Source organism: Natator depressus, chromosome 11, assembly GCF_965152275.1.
Source record: "Natator depressus isolate rNatDep1 chromosome 11, rNatDep2.hap1, whole genome shotgun sequence".
In the NCBI taxonomy this organism is placed as follows: Eukaryota; Metazoa; Chordata; order Testudines; family Cheloniidae; genus Natator; species Natator depressus.
The window spans coordinates 17,473,145-17,492,566 of NC_134244.1; the positions used below are offsets into that span (position 1 = coordinate 17,473,145).

At 42.7% G+C, this 19,422-nt stretch overlaps 1 protein-coding gene and 1 long non-coding RNA gene across 13 annotated transcripts in view; one reads left to right on the forward strand and one right to left on the reverse strand.

Moving 5' to 3' along the window:
- Nucleotides 1-19,422, reverse strand: part of NCKAP5 (NCK associated protein 5) — a 587,437-nt gene that overhangs the window by 338,193 nt on the left and 229,822 nt on the right. Inside the window, exon 1 of one of the 11 annotated variants that reach the window (XM_074967248.1) lies at nucleotides 10,835-11,015. The exons of the other annotated variants lie outside the window; for them this stretch is intronic. The gene's annotated coding sequence lies outside the window, so the exon portion shown is untranslated. Of the gene's footprint in view, nucleotides 1-10,834; nucleotides 11,016-19,422 lie in introns of those variants that run through there. 11 annotated transcript variants of the gene reach the window in all.
- The window catches only part of LOC141995822 (uncharacterized), a 33,616-nt gene continuing 24,876 nt past the window's right edge, over nucleotides 10,683-19,422 (forward strand). The window contains exon 1 of one of the 2 annotated variants that reach the window (XR_012641405.1): nucleotides 10,683-10,765. This is a non-coding gene — a long non-coding RNA (uncharacterized LOC141995822). Of the gene's footprint in view, nucleotides 10,766-18,206; nucleotides 18,284-19,422 lie in introns of those variants that run through there. The other variant, XR_012641404.1, reaches the window with a different exon arrangement.

Genomic DNA, 19,422 nt, shown 5'->3' on the forward strand with positions numbered 1-19,422 from the left:
CAAAACTAGTGGGCCAAATCCAGCTCACCTGGCTTGCATGAACAGCCCTGCTACTATTTACATGAGCAGGATAGTAGGATCTGACTCCAGGGTGATGTACATTTATATCTATCCTGAAATAACTGTGGATGTGGCAAGTCTTTTAAAGACATTAAAACAGGCATATCAGTTTCATTATATAGGTTATATATCAAAAGCTCATATCTCTTCCCAGTTAATATATTTCACAGTATAATTAGAAAGTCACACCAGTGGGAGTGGGACATTCTTCAAAATGGCATCCACTGTCATGCAAGTCATGCTATTGGGGGCGGTGCAGCACACTTTTCAAAAAGATATCCTCCATGCGGCATGACCTCACACACATGGTGCACATGAGGTCATGCTGGCAGAGGCAGGCTCATGCCGTTCCCGAAAGTACCAGAATGTCCAGTATTCTGGGAATGCGTCAGTGGCCACCCACTCCTCAACAGGCCAGGATTAGGGATGCAGTACAGGTGCCCTCTTGACACCAGCGGTGCAGGCAGAGGTATGTGCTGGCCGTTACTTCCTACAGCCCCCATTGGCCTGTCACAGCGAACCGCGGCCAGTGGGAGCTGCGATTGGCCGAACTTGTGGACGCTGCAGGTAAACAAACAGTCCCGGCCCACCAGTGGATTTCGCTGGCGGGCCACTTGCCAGAAGTTGCTGATCCCTGGTATAGTGCATCCATTGAATTGGAAGGCAACATCCACATTGCCTCTGGGACAATGCAGATCACAAAGCCCAAATGCAGGGCATGAGAGCTGGGGTCAAAGCGTTCTTCGTCAAGGGGATGTGGTAATGGAATGACCTTCCAGAAGAGATCAAGCAAACCCAATGTCTGAGCACCTTTAGGTAACATTGTGAAGCCGCTCGCTTAGAAAAAGTCTTTCCACCATAGTAATAACAACAATCACAACAATGACATCCATCTACCCAAATAACATTCCCACCCCCAAAAAATAAAAATAAAGATGTCTAACAAGCCATCAACCAAAAAGAGAAAACACACCGAAAATTACCCCACGCAGATTTTTTACCCCACAAAGGGAGAAGAGCACAATACTCCATGAAGTCCACATGGGATCTCACTCTTGCTATTTAGATTGTAGTATATGAGCTCTCTGCACATAAAGTGATGGATTGCAGTATGATAGATAGTAAATTTAAAAAATTCTGAACACGAAAATGATGAAGAGTTTGACGATTTGTTTAACATATATGACTTCACTCACATAAATAATCCTTGGAAAAAATGTTCTGGCCACCCATTGTATGCAATATGTGTCAAGAATACAATGCAAGTCAAGAAGAGCTCGTTTTTCCTTATTAAATATTAGGAAGTACATAATATATAGTAATTTCAGAAGTTTTGCAGGAAAATACCAACAACAGTGAGAATTTGTTTGTTTTGACAAGTGTAAAGCTTGACATAAATACAGTAGTGTGTGGTATGTGAGCATGATAAAAATTCAGTTTTCTTTTGGCAGCTACTACTTTACTCATCAATAACCACTGAGTATTAAATTGTTACATCTCACTCTGTAACCGTCTACAAAAGACTATCCACGGCAACACAAGCAAAGCCAATATCACATGAAAGAGAACTGGCTAGTCAAGCGTACACTATGAAATGAAACTAAGAGCTCTGCTTCATAAGCTACATATGCTGCATTTGAGCAGCCAAGATCAGAGGCAATCCTAACATTCCCATGTACACATGCTATTTATATTTTTTAAGTGTACAATCTTTTTATATACATTCATCTATGTGTATGCTGGCCTGCAAAATCCCATTATCATCAATGGGCATGATTCTGATCTCACATTCAGTAGAAATCAGGAATCGCTGCAGTGGAGTTCTAATGGTGTGACATAAAAGCCAGGCACAGTGTGTTTTGACTATGGCTCAGTTGATAGGTGTGGCTTTGATAAAAAGTCAACGGGAAAGAGTCACTTACTCCTCAGGGCTTTGGGTCAGCCCTACATGTAGGAAGTTGTATGTATTGTTATATACTTACACATGACACTAGAACTGGGCTAATAACTTTTTTTTTCCCTTCAGTTTGTTGGCAGTTCGGGGGGGGGGGGAGGGTGAGGGCGGGATTGGTTCAATCTGAATCTGAAAATTCAGAAAAATTTCAGTAAATTGAAAAAGTTAACAAAAAGTTCTTTGAATGGTTGAATGAACTGTTTCATTTCAATTTGTTTCCAGGCACTTCTTAAACATAAAAGCAAAGGAAATGAAGGGCTAGATTCACAAAATAGGGAGAAAGAGAGGAGGAGGAGGAGGAGGTCATGATGCCCATTTTATAAGCTTTTAGCTTAGTGGTTAGGGCACCCAGCCACTTTAATTCTCTCCTCTGCTTGATATGGAGAAGGGATTTGTACTTTACATCTAGGAGAATTCTGCACCACTGCACATGTGCAGAATTTATTTCCCCCACAGATTTCTTTGCTTCCCCGCAGAAAAATAAATTTCTGATGGGGAAGCAAAGAGAAGCCACAAGAGCGGTCATGCGACCCTCCCCAGCAGCATGTTTCAGGTGCCCAGGGCAGCTGGCAGAGAGGTAAATCACTGTGGGGCAGAGGGTGGGACTGAGGAAGACCCAGCTAGTGGCTTCTACCTTGTACCGGGCTCAGCTGCTAGTCCCAGCTGGGCTGGGGAGGATGGGAATTCCCCTTTCCCTGCATGGCATCTGGGACCATGCCAGGCCCATCCCCTCAGATTTCTCTCCCAACTGTAGAAATATCTGAAAACTATCTTGCCCACCACCTGCTTCCTGCACCCATTGCTCCTCAGCTACAGGGGGAGGGATCCCTGTAGAGGGACCTGCTCCCCCATCTGTCCAACTCCCATGCATCCAGACCCCCTCATACCCAGACCCTCCTGCTGAGCCTCACCCGCACACACACACACACACACTCAGAACCCCCACACAATGATCCCTATTCCCCCTGCACCTGGACTACCCCAACTAGCCATGCACACTTGGATCCCCACCCCACTGAGCCCCACTCCCCCAGACCTCTCTGCCGAGCTCTATCCCCCACACCCCTCCGCTGAGCCCCAACCACCTTCACCTGAACCCCCATGCAGAATTCCATTACCATTGCACCCAGAACCCCCTCAACAAGCCCCCTGCATCCAGATCCCCCACTGAGCTGCCCGCATCTATACTGCCCCACACAGAACTCTCTCAACCCAACCTGGATTTCCCACCCCCTTCCCCACAAATCCCACGCACACACTTGGATCCTGCCTTGCTGAGCCAGCCTGCCCACACCTGGTGCACCTGGCATGGAGAGGTAGGGCCCTGGGGTGTTTCTGGGGCAGGTCTTTTCCTTGCGCTGTATCAGGGTTGGGTGCAGCCTCACCACTGAGTCCATGTCCTGTGGGGGAGCTGCACAGTGATCTCCCACCTCTGTTAAGCCAGTGGCCTGTACTCCCCACTACCATGCCTGAGCCTCCACATTTATTTGACAAATAAAATTTGCAGAATTTTAAAATATTGTGTATAGAATTTTTAATTTTTTGGTGTAGTATGCCCTCAGGAGTCGTCCTTGGATCTCCCAGAGTGCAGGACAGCACCCTTGCCACCAGGCTAGAAGGTAGATTGAGGTTGGGCTTTCTCAGTCTCTCCTGTTGAAGCTGTTCCACTTTCTCTTAGGCTATGTCTACACCACCACAGTAAGTCGACCTACGCTATGCAACTCCAGCTACATGAATAACGTAGCTGGAGTCAACATACCTTAGGTCGAGTTACCACGGGGTCTACACCACGGGGTTTCGACAGGAGAAAATCTCCCGTGAACTTACCTTACTCTTCTCATCAGTGGTGGAGTCCCGCGGTTAACTGGAGAGCAATCTGTTGTCGATTTGGCAGGTCTTTACTGGACCCGCTAAATCGACAGCCGGTGGATCAATCTCAGAGCGTTGATGCCCACTGTAGCGTAGACCTGCCCTCAGAGTTGCCAACCCTCCACGATTGTCCTGAAGTCTCCAGAATATTAATCTTTAATTAAAGATTATGTCACGTGATGAAACCTCCAGGAATATGTCCCAATCAAAATTGGCAACCCTATATTCTATACAATACTTTAATAGTCAGAGAGAGAAAGTACAAAGAGAAATGACACTATGGCCTGGTGGTTAGTGTGACACTGGCAGAGCAGGTGCCAGCTCATGCCGAGGCTTTAGGCCTCAGCCGAGCACTGACAAATTCATTAGTGACAAATTAATTACTGGAAACCAGCCAGTTTTACCTGTGTGTTAGTATAGTTAAGATGGGTATTGGACTTATAACTGTGAGTTTAGACTTTATAAAATGCTTGTAAATTGCTCCATGCATTAATCTCACTTATAATATCTTTATCACCTGCTATAAGGTAATATTTAATTTTTTGCTTTTTACCTGCAAAAAATATGTTTGCTCTCAAACTGTGAACCCAAGATCCATCCCCTGTCCATCAGGAAGGCCTATCAAAATTAAATGGGTCATTGTGGGACATCACAAAGACTTTGTTAATTGCTCCTACACACCCAGCAAAAAGGCTCCTTCCATCAACTTGAATACGGGAAGATTCTGAAAGAAAACTTTTAATCTCTTTTGCTCTGTGGACTCTCACAGGGCCAGAACTACGAAACAGAAGCAGAGATCCCCACGGTCAACCTGGGTTATCCCTAAAAGACATTCAGAGGTGACAGATTACTACAACTCTGTCACCTTTTAAAACCATAGACTCTCTCTCCTTTGTGTATATATGCATGCCTGCTTTAACCTTGTAATAACTCTCTCATTTATTTTCTTAGTTAATAAATCCTTAGCGCTTGTCTACACTGGCAATTTACAGCACTGCAACTTTCTCACTCGGGTGTGAAAAAACACACCCCTGAGCGCAGCAAGTTTCAGTGCTTTAAAGCGCCAGTGTAGACAGTGCACCAGCGCTGGGAGCGACACCCCTCATGGAGGTGGTGTTTTTAAAGCGCTGGGAGAGCTCTCTGCCGCGACCACACAAGCCACGTTGAAGCGCTGCCACGGCAGCGCGTTAGCATTGCCAGTGTAGACTAGCCCTTAGATAGATAGTTTAGTATAGGACTGACTACAAGAGTTGTCTTTGGAGAGAGATCTAAGATACAAATTAACCTGGGTAAGTGGCTGTTCCTTTGGGACTGGGAACAATCTGAATATATTGTGATCTTTGGTGTATAGAAACCATCTATCACCAAGTCCAGTTTCCCTGAGTGGCAAGATAAACTGGAATGCTCACGGGCACTGTCTGTGACTCTCTGGTAAGGCTGCTGTGGTAGTTTAGGAGTACACACTTGTTACTGGGTTGGTGAAATCTAATTTTAGAACATACCACCTGTTTGGGGTCACTACTTCCTGACAAAAAGAAAAGGAGGACTTGTGGCACCTTAGAGACTAACAAATTTATTTGAGCATAAGCTTTCGTGAGCTACAGCTCACTTCATCGGATGCATTCAGTGAAAAATACAGTGGGGAGATTTATATACACAGAGAACATGAAACAATGGGTGTTATCATACACACTGTAACGAGAGTGATCACTTAAGATGAGCTAATACCAGCGGGGGGAGGGAGGGGGAAGAAAACCTTTTGTAGTGATAATCAACATGGGCCATTTCCAGCAGTTGACAAGAAAGTCTGAGGAACAGTGGGGGGGGGGGGGGGGAGGGAGAGAATAAACATGGGGAACTAGTTTTACTTTGTGTAATGACCCATCCACTCCCAGTCTTTATTCAAGCCTAAGTTAATTGCATCCAGTTTGCAAATTAATTCCAATTCAGCAGTCTCTCGTTGGAGTCTGTTTTTGAAGTCTTTTTGTTGTAATATTCCAACTTTTAGGTCTGTAATAGAGTGACCAGAGAGACTGAAGTGTTCTCCGACTGGTTTTTTGAATGTTATAATTCTTGACATCTGATTTGCGTCCATTTATTCTTTTACGTAGAGACTGTCCAGTTTGACCAATGTACATGGCAGAGGGGCATTGCTGGCACATGATGGTATATATCACATTGGCAGATGTGCAGGTGAACGAGCCTCTGATAGTGTGGCTGATGTGATTAGGCCCTATGATGGTGTACATTCCTGACAGACTGCCCTCAGCTTGGCACTCATGAGCCACTCCAGACAGCGTGATAGTTAGGGCACTCACCTGGGCCATGGGAGACCCACATGCAAATCCCTGCTCCAATGACTATTAATATAGACTAGTACATCTTCAACAGGAGAGTTTGAGACACACCACTCCTACAATCACACCAGAATATGCCACTGCCCCATGTCTAGGGATCTCTGTTACAATGTGGGAGACTCAACTTCAAATTTCGTTTTCACATCTAGCAGAGGGGGGAACTGAACCCAAGTCCCCCATCATGGGTGATTACCCTAACCACCGGGCAAAGAGTTTAAAGGTCCCTGTCACCATCACTGATTTGTGAGTGGTGCCTAAATCTTGAGGGGGGGGGGGAACTATTCAGTGAATTGGTGTCAAATTCGTGAATAGTTTGGGTTGGCAAAAACTGCATTTTTCTGTGAACAAATGTATTAATTCAAAAAAATTCATACAGCTCTACATGACAAAAACACCCTGAATTGTAATGAGACTTCTGGTATTTGCAATGTCACATTCCAGGATGCCTTCAGTGAAGCAAGATGTACCAAGCGGAAAAGAAAACATACATACATGGAACCCTATTGAAGTCAGTGTGGCCCACACTTGTTTAACAAAGCACAGTTTGGCTTTTAATTCCGACACTGGCTAACGTACATAGGCATTTCAACTGGGCATAAGCAAAAGGTCATTGTATATGGCAGCAGCTGAAAATACAGAGACACAAATAGTGAGAAAGATCAGTGGATGCTGCTTTTCAATTGGTTTGATTATTATGACCTGGAGCAAAGCTGTGCCTACATTTACTATATTTGCTGATGACAGCAAAGCTAGAATTGTTATTCAAGCCTTAAGTGACATAGCTCATCTTCAAAATAAATAAATAAATAAATAAAAAGTACACTACAGAAGTGGCATATATAATGGCTGGTAGGGTTTCACCTTAGCAAATGTATAGTGATTTTATTTATTTATTTGTTTATCATGTGTGTTTCAATAGCCCAGAACAATATACGTTACTTAATAAAATCCTGGAATGCACTGCCATTGAAAGGGTTTTAGGGATTCAAGTTTGCATATTGAAGAAATGTAGGTATTGTCCAATTAGAACAAGAAAGGCCAGCAGGATCTGAGAGTCCATCAAAAGGGATATTACAAACAATATAAGAAAAATTATTATAAGACTGAACAAAGACAAGTAAGGAAAACAATTGGCAGGCATTTAATTTGGTTGGAATAGTCAGGGAGTGCACAGATTTAAAAGGTGACCTAGAACAGAGAGGAAGAAGAGGAGTTTATGCCCTTTTTGCTTCTTTATGATGTACAAACAAGTCCTGGAAGTGCTTTGCTAAATCAGGATCTTTGAACTCATGAGTCTAGTCAAGTGAATGAGTACTACAATACTGTATTTCAGTAGGGGCTGCAGAGCCAATCCCACAGCAAGCGAAGTGCACCACTTTACGAAGGCACCTCTGAAAATCCAACAGCCCACAAACAAATTCTAGAACTACTTTAAAATCTTGAGTCTTCCAAGTTCATGGGACATTTCATAAAGTGCTGGGTATGCTGGACAATGCTTTTCATGCACTTACAATCTGTAGTGCATGCAAAATAGTTACCTTTTAAAAGAAAAGTCTATCTCTGGGGCAGATGATGACCTCAGTTCCATCACAGACAATCCAGAGAAACCTCAATGGAGGCAAAGGAAGTAAAACTCCAGTAGAGTTACTCCAGATTTACATTGATAGAACTGAGATCAGATTCTAGCTCAATGACTAGATTAGAAGTTCTGTGCACTTGATCCAAAAGCTAATAGTAGGAAATTTATTTAATTTCTGTAATTTGTTTTCTCAATTAACCAAGGAAAATAAGGACAGCAGTCTAGATACTCAGGTCAGAAGAAATGTTTTGATTTCATTGTTACATCATTATCACCTGCATTAAAACTTCTACTAAAATAATCCTACAAGTTTTGAATATTAGATGGTATATTCCCAACTACATTTAAAAACAGAACTTGTCAGCTCTGACATCTCAAAGTAAATTTTATTGACCTACTAACCTGTAACTCTGGGAAGCCTGGAACTAAAAATGCAATAATGGCTAGCAAATACAAGTCTCCAAACAAAGTGTAATAACCTTAAGTAAACTACTGCCAAGCAAAAGTCCTGCAGATCAAACAGTTCCCACGATGCCTTGTTATATTAACTTGTGAAAAGGTCCCGTGATATCTCCACAGTCATGCAGAATAACAGATCACTGCACTTTTGTTTACTTACATAGCTTATCTGCAATCCAGAAACGTATACAGTCAATCCCTCAGATGTAAATCACTTGCCTATGAAATGTTACCTCGCTTGTTAACAACTTAGCAAATTTTACAATGATAAACAATGGTTTTATCTTGAATATCATTTTTTTTAAAGCACACGTCTACAATGTCTAGGCTTTAAACCATTTCAACAATTAGCCCATAAGTATTACATACAGTTATGAGAACAAAAGGATTACCTAAAATACATGCTGAAAGTAGAATATGAAGTTAGCAACAATGTGTCAACTGTGAGGCCTCCCTCAGAAAGTTGTTTTAAACTATGTTTGATTCAAGTGGATGATTCTTAAAGCAAGCTGCAAGGTCAATTTCTTACTTTATGTACTTTAAGTTTTCAGGAAAACTTTCACTTCAGGAGCAACTCACATATTGGATGATAGGTCTAATACAACTGAAAGGTTTTTTGGAATATGATGAACAGCAATTCATGATTTCACACTTTATTTTTCAGTTTATTTTACATTCTCCTGTCCTGGTGTATTTGAATATGAACTAAGTGTAGCTCTAGTTCATTTCCTTCTGAATTAGTTTCTCTGCATCAATATATGATGTGATTACTTATGCCAAGTTTTGTGTCTGCTTGTTTTTTAAACCTCTTCACTTCAACATGAATAAAGACTTAGGGTGCTTCTTAATGAATCAAAATATAAAGAGAGAGAAAACCTGGCTCCTCTGAAGCAACAGGGTTGAAATATTTACTCTAATGAAGCATTAAACATTAAAAGCATACAGCATAAAAAGCAAACATCATATTGTTTATCATATTGCTGCTCAAGACAAAATGCTAAGCATATTACGTTCATTAGACTTCCCACCCCCATCCCTCAAAAATGCACAGCCTCTTATAATTCATATACTCAAGATTCAGAGGATTTTTTCCTAAGGAAACATAATGTTTATAGACTTTATGTAAAGTATTTGTAAACACTTTACAAGGAAGGAAAGAACTGCTCAGCACAAATTAGCATAAACATTAAACTAAATATTTGATTAGTCCAGGTTTCTCACCCAGAGCATTGGAAGTGATTCCAATCTCAGCCAACCAGACAATTTTTGGATCATTAGGTAGAACAGTTTTTGTTCATATTAAGCACACAGCCACACACAGAAAATACAGAGCATTCTTCCCTTTTAGTTTGTTACCTGTACCGTACTCCTCTGCTTAGGAAGATGTAAGAGAGTGACCAGCTTTTATAGAAGGGGGGGGGGGAATGGAAGAAGGGAAAATAGATATTTCTATTCTCTGCACCGAATTGATTTCTTTAACAAATTGTTTCCGGAGAGCTTTCAAGAATCATTCTGGGTCAGTAGGACAGGTCTGTTTCAATGATCAGGCACTGAAGTAAAATTACATGAAAAGCTTCGTTTATCTGAATCAACAGAAGCATACATAATGAAGGGTAGAAATGAAAGCTCTGCAGCAGTCACACAGAAAGCCTAGATAAACCAGCCAGATCACAAGAGGGAAGGCACCAGGATTAATTTTAAAGATTAAAAATTCTAATCATTCTAAAATACACAGGCACACACATATCTATGTATACACACATATACAGGGTGCATAGAAAGCTTTGGTTTCTCACTCTCACTGGTCATCTTTAAAATATCATATTTCTGGGCCATCAATCAGAATTAAGCTGCTTATGGATGCGTAGCAATTCGGTACATGTAGTTGCCAGTAGCAACAGGGCACACAATTGTGCAGCTTTCCTCCCTCACACAGGAGCAACAGCAGCAGCAGCAGCCGAGGGAGGAGCAGCGGCAGGAGAGGGAGCTGGGAGGAGAGGGGGCAGGAGCAGAAGCAGATGGGACAGCAGAGTAGGGGCAGGGTCAAGACGGGCGAAGGAGCCAAGGGCCGGGGCAAGGAGAGCAGCAGGGGAAGGAGGCCGCGGCAGCATCAGAAGGGACAGGGAGCCTGGGGCTGCAGGGAATTGGCAGCACGAGAGACAGGGGAAGAAGGGGCAGCAGAAGCAAGACCTGTCACAGGGGCAGCCGCGGAGACAAGAGAGGAGCAGGTGTCCCCTTCACGGCACAAACACGCCTCCCCAGCCGGACCCAAGCCCCCCCCCCCCACAGGCCTCTTGACCCCCTCCCCCAGCCCGCGAGGCGGCAGCAGCTGCCCGCCCGCCCTGCCCTGCCCCGCCCCGCCCCGCCCCGCGCGGGGACCGGGGCTGCTGCGCCGCGCGCCGCGGTTGCTCCTGTCCCTGCGCGTGGCCCCCGGAGCGCGCACGGGCCGCCCGCAGAGCCGGGCGCGGGGCCAGGGGCGGGGAGCAGGTGAGGAGACAGGGCGAGGGCGGCGGCGGCGGCGGCGGCGGCGGAGGGGTGGGGGGCTCGGCTCCTTACCTGGCCTGCGGCGGCACATGCTGAAGCGGGGCGGGGACGCTACCACCTTACAGGGGCGAGGAGCCGGCCGGGGTCCCCCGAGCCGATAAACTTTCCATGGCCCGCCCGCGCGGCCCCGAGCCGCTCTCCCCCGCCGCTGCCGGGGAGCCCCGCGCCTCGCCCGCTCGGTTGCGCTCCCGCGGCTCCTTCCCTGCTGGCTCCCCGGCGGGGCGGCGGGACGCGCCGCATGTGCCCGGGGCGGGCAGGGCCGGGCCGCGGCGGGGGGCCGGCGCGAGGCTCCGCGGGGAGAGTAGCGCGCGCGCGGCCGGGGCGCTGTGTGCGATCCCGCGGCGCGGCCGGGGCCTGCTAATTCCCCCGGCCCCCGCGGAACTGCTTCGGATCGGGGCTGTCAAATCCAGCCCATCTGCTGCAATCATAATCAGTCTCAACTGAATGGCTCTGACAAATCCGCGCCTGCAGCAGGGGTTAGGCGAGCCTGGGTAGGGGAGGGAGGCAGGGAAGAGTGCGGGCTTCTATTGTCTGCTGCGAACTGGGTGCCTGAAAGGCAAGACACTTGGAGAGGCAGGCTCCGGGAGAGCTGTGAGCCCTGCCCATCCCCCGGTGTACGACAAGGGAGCCCACCCTTGCCCCCCCTGGCCAAACGCTTGCTGCTAATAAACTAAACACGCAGTTACCTTAACCTGGTTATCAGTTAGCCCTGAACAAGCAGGCCAGCGTGCGATGTGCCACCTCCCTCCCCTCGGAGAAAACAAAAAGTGTTGTAAGTGGCAAGTTGCACATTAAAACTGTCAACAGATCAGTGACACTCAGAACTAGCTTCAAGTCAGTGCACTTTTTTTTTAAATCAGTGTGTTTTGTTTGGGTAGTCAAGGCTTTAATAGGTGACTTTGACTACAGTGTTAAAGTTGGGGAACATGTAATTTCTTTGAAGAAGCACTTTAGTATATTACACTACTCCACTCGAAATACACTTGCACAGCCAATATTTTCTTAATAAAGAATATAAAACAAGTTCAGTATTTTCAGGCTTAAAGGGGGAAATCGATGGTGCAAACTATTGTGCTTCTGTACTTCTTAAACAAGAGAGCTACACAGTTTGTCAGTTTGGTTGTTTTGTTAAACTACTTTGTGACTATACAAGCGCAAAGAATAAAAAAATGTAGACTTAAATATTCAGAAATATATAATGAATAAATAGATGCCTTTCAAAATATCCTGAAAAGTTGGCAAACACTCACCCAGGTAGAAAGGTCTTGGCCCATTCTGCTGGAATTATTTATCAGAAAAGTGATAAATGGTTACAGTTATGCCAGATGGGATCTGTGCCAGTCACACTACTGGATGGATGAGTTACTCCCTTACAAAATTTAGACAACAAAAAAACTTTAAACTATTGTAATACGCAGACAACTACAATATATGTTTAAAACTCCAACCTTTATGAATAAATTCTAAAAGTTATTTTAGGTAGATGTGGTATATCGCAGTACAAAAGGCACAATGATCAAATTTCAGGGAGAAAGACTGATTGTAGGGAAAGCAGGAGAAGTGGGGTAGATTTTCTACAGTTTAATTAGCTAAAGTGTTAGGTGTCACAAAACAGGGAGAACTGATGGAGCTCGAGATATAATCAGAAAACAACTAGAGAGGCAAAAAGAACGGTACTTGTGGCACCTTAGAGACTAACAAATTTATTAGAGCATAAGCTTTCGTGGGCTACAGCCTACTTCATCGGATGCATAGAATGGAACATATAGTACGAAGATATATATATATATACATACACATACAGAGAAGGTGGAAGTTGCCATACAAACTGTAAGAGGCTAATTAATTAAGATGATCAAACACAATGAGACAGGGAAGCTGTTCTAGCCAAACCCCTGGTTTGGTGAGCTTAGCAGTCAGTATCTCATATATCATCACAATGGAACTCACGGTTTTGGTATTTTGGTAAAGCCTGCTTTCCTTACAAATTAGAAAGAAATCCTTTTTTGGATATACTAAGATGAAGAAAGCTATGATGCAAGCAAAAGTTAATGAAGCAGTAACAGAATGTGAGGAAAGGGCTACCAGAATGAAGGGGACAGAAATGTAGGTATAAACTGAACAAAAGTAATCCCAAATTTGAAGTCAGAAAGGAAATGGCAAAGGACCATTAGAAAGATAAGGAAGGAAGTTCTAGTTTACTACATTCTAATTGGTTTAGAGACATACCTACTGTATGTGTTTGCTAGTCTGTAATGTCCCAGACAGCCACTATTCAGCAGAACATGTAAGCGTATACATAATTGTTAGCACATGAGTAGTCCCATTGAAGTCAAGGCCTAGGTACCCACACTGAAGTCATGCAGTTGCTTAATTGCGAGTGGAATCACAGTGAACAACTTTCCCTGTATTCAGTCAATAGCCATCAATTTTAATGACTGAACATAAAGCACCTTAAGCTTTTGATATAATAGAAATAACATCACTGCAATAAAATGCTATCACAGTTACCAATGTCCCTTGCTTGAAAATAAGCATTTCAGTTTCACCTTGACATTGTAGTTGCCACATATGGTTTCATCTCAGCATGTAAGTGACAGCAGAAGACCATATACTCATCTTGGTAGCATTCGATTTTTACATTTTTATATATAATTTTAGCAAATAAGATCAATGTTTATTTTAAAGGATTTTTAATATTTATTTAAATTTTCACAGGTCTGGGAAATTATCAGGGGCTCAAACAATAACAGGAGAAATTCAGATTTAAAAAATTAAAGCTCTATAAAATGTTAACACACAAATTGTCAACATCACATCAAAATATACAAAGTAAACATCCTTCACTCAAACTCAACAGGTAGTCGAGCAGCATTTTTCTTACTTTGCCTATCTGTAAATTTTGATTATTATCAATGCAAATATTTTTCCATCACTTTGTGTGTGTGGGGGGGGGGTGAAGTAGACTTTTACTGCCATTTACTGATAAAAATCTAATCCTTTGAAGCCCCTATATACTTGTTATAATATTCTAAACTAGTGGTATTCAAGCTATGGTATGCATAGCACCGATAGTACACGGCCCACAGTCAGGTGGCTAGTATATATGTTCGTTTAAACTATAGTATCAGCAAAAGATTCCTGTATAACTGCATTGATTAAAATTACAAAGCACAATTACTTTTGGAGGTTTAGATGTGTATGCAAGATGTGTGTGAGAGAACTGCTGTACTAGTCCACTGACTTTATCTCTAAATTATGGATTGTTAAATACAGTGTCATAGAGCATGGAACTTTCTTAGTTTGCATTTCTTTCCAAGCTCTGCCTACATTTGCCCAATCCTGCTTTCCCAAAATTCCAGTAAAGCTTCTATATACCGGTAGTTCATACCAGTATTTGGATAATCTTACAGTATTGCCATCCACAATAAAAATGTGGTTAGTCAATACTACCCAATCTAAATAAATCTTTGCTAAGTGTTTAACTATTTAGAGCCCAATCCTGCATCTACTGAAGTCAGTAGAGGAGGAATGGGCTGTTAATCTATGACCACAACATTTCATAACTAAAAACAGAACTACATTATTTTTCTACAACTTACAACAATAACTCAAAAATATTTTTCTGCAAATTAAACTACTTTGCTCCTGATCACTGAGCTGCTGTTCTTCCTTGTCTGCCTCTTCTGTTTGCAAGACTAATAGTTTATCTGAGTTTCATGTGTATATGAGTTTGTGACTCTAGGGCGTATAGGTGCATATACCACATCTTGAATTGGTTCTTGCCCCTGAATCAATTTTTATCTAACATAAATGTTTAGTAGATCATAGAGCACACTTTTAAGAACATTGATGGCAAAGCTCATATATCAGAACCCTTTAGACTAAATGTAAAACCAAGTAACTCTAGTTTAACATATAAGGAATAAGAAAGATTTCACATGGAAAGATACAACTGTTAGTAAGGATATATTCAATAATTGTCCAGTTTGGGATTTTTGTTCCTTCCTCTGAAGCACCAGGTCACCATTGAAGACAGGACATTGGACTTAGATGGACCATGGGTCAGTTCCAGTGTGGCCCACCACTATGTTCCTAAATTTCCCCAGTGTGAAATCAGCATCAGTGAGATTGGAATCAGGCCTGGTGTTTCTAAATTCAGCTAACTATCATCCACAACTCATTCCATATCTCTTTCAAAGTAGAAATACTTTGAAAATAAATCCAATAGGCAGCCAGATCAGGAATGAAGTAGTTCAGTTGTAATTAATAATATCACTATGACTATTTAATCATAACGAAAGGCTGCACGGGGGGGGGGGGGGGAGAGGCAGCTGAAACATTCTTTTATTAAAAGTCTGAAAAAACTAACAAACCCAGTTACTAAATTTAACACACTCCTTGTCCTTTTTAACAATGATTTATATACTCTACTTACACAGGAGTGAAACAGAATTTTCGTTTACTCAACTTTCAGGTATTATGCCCACAGGTTACTAACAGTTAATTCCTAGAACTCCAAAAATTAATTATATTGGAGTAGATTAGAAATCTCATATACTGAAGTCATTGGGGAAATAAATTATTTTCACTCTGAGTCTGAACCTGAGATATGTAGGAAGTCCTTAACACTCATTTAGTGGGAACTTGGAGAACAGAGCACTCTCTTGGTTCAGACCTCATATACACAGGTTCACTATGGACTTGTCTACACAAGGGAATTGACCAGCATACCTATTGCAGAATGAGCTATTCTATAATAGCTATTTTGGAATAGGTCCCACTGTGGAGACTCTGTTCTGGAATAAAAGTCACTTTTATAAAGTGTCCATAGGGGGAGCTATTCCAGAATAGATACTGCGGAATACCTTATTCTGCTATAGCTGTGGAGGTCAATTTCCCAGTGTAGACAAAGCCATATATAACTAGAATTGTAATGATTTGAAATCTTCCTATTTATTTCAGTGGACATTGGATCAAGCCAATAGGCACTATCCTGCTCCCATTTAAGTCAATGGGAGTTTTGATATTGATTTTATTGGGAGTTGGAGCAGACCCTACAAGTGGGTTCCAATTGTATTTTCAAAAAATGTCTCAGTAATGGCCCAAATCCTGCCAAGATCCACATTCAGAGAATATAAGTGAAGGGAAATTCTGCATGTCCATGTCTACTAGAATAGAAGCATTTGGCCAATAACTCAGGCATTTTAACGAAGTATTCTTTGCGGAAAGGAAAGGACAGTTTCAAAGTGCTTGAAACTTTGTTAATGGATCTGGTTCTCAGACTACATCTGAACCTGGGGAGCAATTTGCAGTTCATGTAGACATACCCATGCTAGCTTGCTAAAAATAGCAGTGAGGACCCAACAACACTGGCTTTGGCACAAACTTTACAAGCATGCCTCGCCTCCTGGGTATGTATTTGCATTGCCTGGGATGTGCCGCATGCCTCCACATCCTCACTGCTATTTTTAGTGAGCAGGCATGGTGGATATTTCTACACAAGGTGCAAATTACATCCCCATTTGCAGTGTGGATATAGCCTCAGAGGGCATGTGTTGGGAGATCTCCCCTCCCTAGCCACCCAGAGTGGAATCCATCAAGTCTATGCGGGACCTCACTACACAGATTTAATTTACCTTAGAAGCACTTAGGACAATCTTGCATTGCATGAGCAGGGACTTATTAGGATATGTCTGCATTGCAGCTGGGAGGTGTGATTCCTAGCCCTGGTAGATAGACTTGTGCTGGCTCGGCTTGAGCTAACATGCTAAAAATAGCAATGTGAACATTATGACACTGGCAGCAGCTCAGGCTAGCCACCTGAGCTTGGACCCAAGTGGCTGGATGGGCTTGGACTCAGGAACTGCAATGTCCACACTGCTATTTTTGGCATGCCAGCTGGAGCTGAGCTAGCATGAGTCTGTGGTTTCCATTATATACGGGGTTTACAGTTTGGTTCAATGGTTTTCAGCACCCCCACTATAAAAATTGATCCAGCACCCCTGTTCACATGAGCAAAGGTTTGCAAATTCAGGACCAAGGTGAATCAAACAGAAAAAAAGTTGCTCATGTTGTTAACACCCTGATGAATACGGCTTTATAATTGAAACCTTGCCCCTTGTGGGATCAATTTCAAGAATGTTTACACAGGTTTGCACTATCAGTCCATGAATTTTTCCCCCGAAGCAGAATCTGTTGGAATTTATTCCTGATTTTAAAAACTTGACTAGCAAATGGACCATATACCCTGATATGAGTTGCCACATGCATGACAACACCATTTTAATATTAAGCACAGTCATGACAAATATCATTCCTTAACATAAAAAGGTCTCATACAACACACACAACTTATAGAAAATGTATCTTGGGTCTAAATATTTAACATGTGGAGGCAGGAAGTCAGCCAAATTCTTCAGAATTAAAGGAAACTTGTATCCAGAATAGGATAATGATCTTAAATCATCCTCAGCCAAGTTCTCCTATCCCCAAATTCTCCTATCCCCCATTACACCCAGCAGCGAAGCTAAACAAGACACCAGATGAGTGGCCTGGATGAAGCTAGCAACAGATCAGAGGGTATGTCTACACTTTAATTAAACACTCACAGCTGGCCCTTGTCAGCTGGCTTGGGCTTTAGAGCTCCAAAATTGCAACGTAGACATTCAGGTTCAGCCTGGGCTCTGGGATTCTGCCCCCTCTCAGAGTCCCAGAGCTCGGGCTCCAGCCTGAGCCCAAACATCTAAATCACAATTTTACAGCCTCATAGCCTCAGCACCACAAGTCTGGCTCAGCTGACATGGGCCAGCCGCAGGTGTTCAATTGCAGTGTAGACATACCTTAGGGTATGGCTATATTGTGTTTTAAAACCTGTTGCAGAGACTCTCAGAGTCCAGGTTACAGATTCAGGCTAGCAGTGTTTCCCCCAGGAATTGAAATTAGTGGGGGTGTTCAGATTTACAGAGGCGGTGAGAGCCAAGGGGGTGAGACTGTGTGGGTGAAGGTAGGTTGTATGGCTCCACAGTAAAAACTGAAAAATGTTTTACGACCATTTTATTAGATTTAACTTATGTTTTTAACTCATCACACAAATTAAAGTTGGCTACTCAAGGCTACTATGAAGTACATTGGTACACTACATCCTTCATGGTTTCTTGTTATAATTTTGCACAACTCTGTTAATGAACTTCTCGAATGCAGTGCATTCATATTTGGTGGCTTCTTGTGTGTCTGTTACTCCCAGTCCTTCATGGTATGTTCATGATCAGGCAGAAGATGACTTCTTTCAGAGCACAAAATTCTATTCAATGAGGAAAAAACACTCAACTGTACCTGCTGTGACTGGGGGTAGCAATAGATGAATTCCTATTTCTTTCATCCTAGGAAACACAGAACAAAGATCGGGTCGAACCACGAGTGATGATAAAGAAATTGAAGTTAAATCTTCATTCGTTTGTGGTAGGATATTCCACTCTGTATTCAAAATTCTCTACTCTGTCCTGATCACATAGCAGCTCCATTGCTGGTAGTGCCTCATTCTACTCAACTGTAGGTGTTCTATAAGACGTAGTGGTTGAGTAGAATCCAGAAATCGCTATTGTAGATTTATAAGAATCAAGTCTGTGTACTTTTTCAGCTGGCTTAACAAACACTTCTTGTCCTCTCCACTTAAGGATTCAGTATAAGTGCCTTCATTTGTCAACCTCTGGGTTGAAGTCTTTGCTTCTTCCAGTACGTTTTCAATGGATATCTCTCTGATTGATCCAAGGGTAGCTTCTATTGCTGGACAAAGATCTACTACTGTTATAGCAGATTTTTGGATGGCATTGTTTAATGACCCAAGTGGTTTTAACGGTAGACTAACAAGAGAGAGAATGGCAATAGTCTTCTCTGAACTTTGTAGCAAAAGTAGTCAACCAGCTGCACTACTTAGATCTGTCCTATCTCCGTAGATATTTTCTAAAGCCAGTAATAATGGTGCAGTAATTTTGAGACAACAGCCAAAGATCACTCATGAGAAAGCTAGCAAGTTTTCCCAGGTTGGACTAATTTGAACTTCAGTCCCAGTGTATCTTCTGTTTGTTTTCAAGACATTCAGTCCTTTTGGACTCTTGCTGAAAAGAGAGTATGACAAAGCCATTCAATTTATCGGTTTTTAAATGTCTTTTGAAGATTCTGCAGCTCATATTAGTGCTAGTTGGAGTAAATGGTCTCTGCAGTGTGTTTAGGAGAGATAAGGTTACACTTTTCTCTGAGGAAAGCTTGTACACCACTATGTCTTCCAGAGAAGTTTGCAGCTCCATCAAATGCACAAGTGGCCATCTGTTTGGGGTTCAATTTTCAAGCATTTAACTCTTCTAAGATATCACAGATGCATCTGATGTGTCTTCTATAACCTGAACATCTAGAATGCTGGCCTACCACGGACATTTAGTGGCCTACCACGGACATCAAAACAACATACTCAGTGACTTAATACTTGATGTCTATTTGCACTAGTACATTCATCAGCCATGCATGCACATTTTTTGAATGTGGTGAGAGAGTTCTTTGCGTTCTCGACTGCTGAGTCTTTCACTGTTGCGCCACATGCTTCT